The 5,761-nt window shown below is 45.2% G+C and overlaps 1 protein-coding gene across 1 annotated transcript in view; it reads left to right on the top strand.

The window, feature by feature from the left end:
• The window catches only part of LOC106813794 (methylmalonyl-CoA mutase, mitochondrial-like), a 15,535-nt gene extending 10,107 nt beyond the window's left edge, over nucleotides 1-5,428 (top strand). The window contains exon 4 of the transcript XR_001394510.1: nucleotides 5,123-5,428. The gene's annotated coding sequence lies outside the window, so the exon portion shown is untranslated. The remainder of the gene's footprint in view (nucleotides 1-5,122) is intronic.
• Nucleotides 5,429-5,761: the final 333 nt, after the last annotated feature.

The raw sequence follows: 5,761 nt of genomic DNA, 5'->3' as shown, positions 1-5,761 counted from the left end.
CCTGGTAAGCAAAATCCTGTACACGCCTCTGATTGTATTGGACATTGTAATCACAATCTTGCTGGCTATTTAATTGTGAAAAGGTCCAACAAATTATGATTACGCCCACCCAGAAATAATTCCTGGATACGACCCTGAGAGTGTAAGATACTAGACCTAACGAAACTCAGCCATTCACATTTTAACCAACTAGTGGCACATTTGACCTCTGTTATTCACATTGCAGATTCTACGTATTCGCTTGCGTGCTGGTTTCCAGTTTCCAATTACGAAACTCAACTCCAGAGAGCTATATAAAGCAAGGTGTGCGGAGTCGCTGGCATCTGCCATATAGATACCGCTAAAGATATGAAGATCTTGTTTGATTGATTAATCTTGCGAGAGCCAAAGAGCTTATAATGATATAATTATAATTAATCAATAATTAATCAATAATAATAATAATGATGCAATTTCATTACAGTGGCCTGGCCAACCTCTCACGCATTGACCGTGAGCATTTGACCAGCCATCTCACGCTCTCACGCCATGATCTTAACAATATCAGCCACAGCCAAAAAAAATGCGTGAGATATCTCACGCATGAATATATCTTCTTCATGAATAAAACGCTGAAACTATCTCACGCAGCAGCAAAAAAAATCTTATCAATATCTGAAAAACAGTCACTTTAAGTAATGCACCAAATGAGACAAATTGAAGTTATAAAATATGCAAAAGCTCCGTTACCGTGGGAGGGGAAAAACGCCCCCTCCCACCGCCCACCCCCGTTCGGTCGCTTCGCTCCCTCGCATCTCACTCTTCACCCTATTGCGAGGAGCTCGCCCTTTCGATGACAGTCCAACGCGTGGGCCCGTTGGCTACCCACAGCGCACTTGGACACGTGCTCAATAAAAAAAATAATGGTAACTAAAAGGCGCAAATAGAGTAGAGAAACATAAGCACTTGTCGTACATTTCGTGGTTTATTTACCCATTAATTTTTTTTATTGAGACGTTCAAGTGCCTGTGGTGCACCTAGCTGTCATAAAACGTTTTCAATACCTAAAGCCATCCCTAGCTGTCCAGGCACGTAGCCAAGCTTATATTGGGGGGGGGTCGTTTTCAATGTTGAGGCAATTTGCTCGCAGGGGCGTGATAAGGATTTGTACCAGGGGGGGTCTACCGAACTCAAAAGTTGGCGGAGCATGCGGCGAAGGGGGGGTCTGGTGGACCTCCCCAGAAAATTTTTTAAAAGTACACCCCTCGGATGCGTTTTTCTTGCGCGGAGCAAGGGGGCGTCCGGAATCCTGGACCCCACCCTGTACACAGTCCCTGCTCGGCGCGAAGCGACCAGGCGAGGGAGCCAGAGCGATGCCGAGCGAGGGGAGGCGTTGTGGAGGAGGGGGTGTTCACTGTTCACCCGTCCCGCCACGATTGGAGATTTTGGCAATTATTACACTAAATGGAGCGACCTGAGCGTAAAAAAAATTTTTTTGCTTGGGGGGAGGCTCGGGGGGGGGGGGGCTTCGTTCGACGGCCGCGAACCCCCCCTTGGCTGACGGGCGCTGCAGCTGTGTGCCTGTGTGCCTCCGTGTGCTAGCGGGCCTGAGCCTGAAGCCGATGATCTTTTGAATTAAATCTGTCCGTTATCTGTTCTGTATGCCACGGCGTTTATATGCTTCGTGGGACGCTGCTGTCGGTTATGTATAATAGCTGCGTGGTAAGGTAAAGTGAGTGTTTTTAGCTGAGGGCGTAAAAGCAGGACGAGAATCGTGAGGGAAACACTCCAGAATGTACATCCTGAAAGGAGTTTAGTGTTAGGAGCAGCTACATCGTACCCACCAGAGCCCTCTATGAGGATCATTGGGACATATCTAACTGGCAAAGGTTGCTACCATTATGTCTCAAGTGTGCAAGAAAACCACAGAAGATGTTTCGCATTGGCGGCGTGCGCTTAGAAGATTATGACTGCCAGTTTGTAGCCCTCACCTGACATCGTCAAGGCTGAGCTTATTGCCATGGGTCGTCGTCTGTCCGTAAGCGTCCCGTCGCGTCCGTTGCGTCCGTACGTCACCTTTCGCTACGACGTCACGCATAAGCGTCAGGAACGTTTGACCCACATGTTTGAAATTGGGTATGAGTTGTATACTTGCTATGCCCTCCCATATTAAACTCCTTATTTGAAGGCACGCTAGTCGACGTACTTTTCGAGCCATGCATTTTTTGGCAAAATGGTTGAATTGCCGATTAGTCAGTTCAGGTTTAACGGATTTTGCTCATTTTTGTATTGTGAATGGAATAAGGGCTAGGGTTTTGATATTTAAAAAAAATTTATGCAAATTAGTAGGGTTGGCAATTATATAGCATATTAATATAGACACAAACAGTCTGTGGTGCTCCAACACTCGCTGGTTCTGTTTTACAAGATTTCATTGACAATATCTTTTAAGCAAGATTGGTATTTCCTCTCCACGCCTGCCGATAAAACTGTCGTATATTAGAGTAAAGTTTCACAAAAACATGTCGAACGCCTTAGCCATCACTATTTTATTTCAAACGCCATCGCTTACAAGGGGCCTAGCGTATAGCCGCCATCTTACCGGTCACCAAATTGCTGATTCATTTTGCTGTTTTATAAATATTATTGCCGAATATACAGATGGCAATCTGTTCTATAATGTACGTCGATGGTTGCTCAATTAAACGTGACTTCTTTACTCACTCATTTTGTGTCCTTTTTTGTGTGAGCTACAGTGTCCATTGACACTTCTCATTTACATGCTCATCTCATTGCTTTCCCTGTAGCACATGGGCAACTTATCCTATCTCGATCAGCGGCTATCACATGCAGAGGAGGCGTGGAGCCTGACGCTGTCCTGGAATTAGCTCTTACCATCGCCGACGGTTTAGAGTAATTGGCCGTGCTGGTTAAGTTATGAGTCGAGTGGAATAAAGTAAATTATTACCTTTGTTATTCAAGAATGTGGATAGCTATGAAGGATCAGGTGATGGATGGCAGTAACCTCTAATCTCATCAGCTCCTATCGTCTTTTCTTTCATCTTTTCTTCATTTTCACCTCTTGTGTATCCCTCTCGCTTTATTTTCTATCACTCTTTATTTCTCTCTCGTCTCTTCTCGTCTCAGTCCCCCCCTCTCCTCCTCTCTCTATGGTATCTATCCTCCACTCTCGCGCACACCTCTCTCTCTCTCTCTCACACATACACTCTCTCTTTCGTACTATTCAGGATTGGATGCCGGACTGTCCATCGCTGATTTCGCACCCCGGCTGTCGTTCTTCTTTGGCGTCGGCATGAACTTCTACGTGGAGATTGCGAAGGTGCGAGCGGCGCGCCGGCTCTGGACGCACATGATGGAGGAGACGTTCGCGCCGACGGACCCGCGCTCTAAGCTGCTGCATATTCACTGCCAGACGTCGAAGTGGACGATCACGAAGAAGGTGAACCGCCACGCGAATACGGACTGATTTTGTTCGAGATACTACTTAGGCCATGGGCCAAGAGTGATTATTGTTCACTTTCGTTTGACACCTCATGGAACCAAGTTTAAATCTGGTATAAATACATATAAATTAAGTTATAAGTTAAATACATTATCCTGATTATAAATCACTAATGTTCACCCCAAAATTCTTGCACATTAGTTTGTAATAAGTATTTGAAAAGTGAAATTTTTTGAAACAGGCAAATTCTGCCAATAGATGGCTGTATGCTAAGCTTGAACCAATCACGGTGCTCTATGTGAAGCTTGAACCAATTACGGTGCTACATTTCACCATATTTTACGTGCGTGCGTGCGGGCGAGCATGTGCACGTACACATGCGTGCGTGTACACTTACACAGAATACATGTACATATACGTACTGAATCGACAGCGCACGCTGCACTCGAGATTTCATAGATTTTTGTCACAAATGACACGGTGACCTGTGACATCACACAACCCCTTGGCTAACTACGAACTGGCTTATTGTCGCAGCATATATCCAATTGTCCGATTTGTTGTGACCATTAATTTCATCACTACTGCACTAGCACATTTCTTTTTCTTTGGTTTATTTTTACAGTGGCCAATAGCTTCTTCAAATATTATTTTTCTGAGCTGTATCGGCACATCTACGTCTGCCGTCAGTGATCTGGTTTTTTAAAGTTGTGGGGCATAATGGCACACAAATGCCCCACAACTAGAAGAGTCTTCTTGGAGTCTGTGTGGTGGGCATGTCAGTCTATATTCCACCACATCTATCTTCGTTTTCTATTTCAGGAAAGCTATCATAATGGAGAATACCTGATTTGCTCGGGGAGGAGACGAGGCATCTGCCCGTGTTCTCCCGTTGATCTAAGTACATGTATCAGTCGCTCCTGCATGGATATGGCCACCAGCACCCAGTGGTCATCAGTAGGATTCCTTTGGGCCAGAATCACTGAAGCGGCACGGATGCCATCTCTACGTCTCGGTGAGTAACGTGATTGCACTTGGTATGTATAACATGTGACAAGTGATCTGGGCAGCTGTATTCATACATGCGACTGCACAACCCCATGCAACATAGCTCTGTGCATCGTTCGTAGCAGAAGTCTTCAATGCAAGTATCACCAGGGGCGTACCCAGACATTTTTTGATGGTACGCAAAATTGCACTAAAAATTGTCAAAGTTGTTATTTTTACTGAAATCCTTCCGACCATCTGGCGTAATGACACTGTAGTCATTATTCTTATCACATGCATAATTCTGTAAGCCCAACTGAACGTTGCATTATTTTGTTTTAGTAAAAAGATCTTTTTTTTTATTCTGGAAAAATTTAGTACGCATTTGCGTACTTTGCGTATAGGTAGGTACGCCCCTGATCACTAAGGTTATTGATGGTATTAAAGGCCTGTGTGATACTTCATGCGTGCCATGTGAGTGTAGTTGTGGGATGCTCCTGGGGCGAACTCAGCATCTTTGCGGTGGTGCCAGTAGTCATCCTCGGTTCAGTACGTATATACGTACATGTATTCAGTGTACGTGTACATGCACGCATGTTTAACTTGATCAAACGTGAATCAACTGTGTGTGCATGTGTGTGTGTGTGGTAATGCCTCGCATCTTCTTTTCTCTCCTATTCGCCGGTGAATCAGGGAGGACGCTACGGTAACAGCTACATGGACCAGATGGCAGCACCTACCTTTGACAGACCGCCGTACGATCGACCTTTGCTGTCGGAGTTCATACCGAGGAGGCCAGAAAAGCGAGCCGTGAGTGTCAACTACTGAGTAATGGCGTAGTAGCTGTGGTAATGATCGGCACGATGAAAGGTCCACATGTGTCTTTTCTCGTGTGTGTAAATGGGCGGCAGGTTGTTTGGCTTGGAGGGATGGACAGGTGTAGGCAGTATCGCAGGGTCCGAAATTAACGCGAGTCCGGAGTCAAATACTCCCTGATTTTCTGTCGGACTCCTTGTTTTGACATATGCAGGAGTCCGTGTGACTCCCTGAAAATTCTGCTATACTAACTAGTTCGTTCCAGACCACGGCCTCGCGGAATTGCCCAATTTTTTCAGCAAATGTCCAAAGACAATTTGGCAGACGTGCAACTGCATGAATCTTCAAAATAAGCACACGCGTTATTGTTAATATCTTTAGTTTTTGAACTTGAGACTGCGGACTCAGGACCCGTCAGACTCGCACAATTTCGCAGTGTGGAGTAAACAGTTCTTGCCTGAGCGCGAGCAGTGCTTGTATATTACGCGTCTCTTATTTATTTATTTATTTATTTAT

The sequence above is a fragment of the Priapulus caudatus genome, unplaced genomic scaffold (assembly GCF_000485595.1).
Source record: "Priapulus caudatus unplaced genomic scaffold, Priapulus_caudatus-5.0.1 Scaffold825, whole genome shotgun sequence".
Taxonomy (NCBI): domain Eukaryota; kingdom Metazoa; phylum Priapulida; class Priapulimorpha; order Priapulimorphida; family Priapulidae; genus Priapulus; species Priapulus caudatus.
This window is presented reverse-complemented; position numbering and strand designations above follow the sequence as displayed.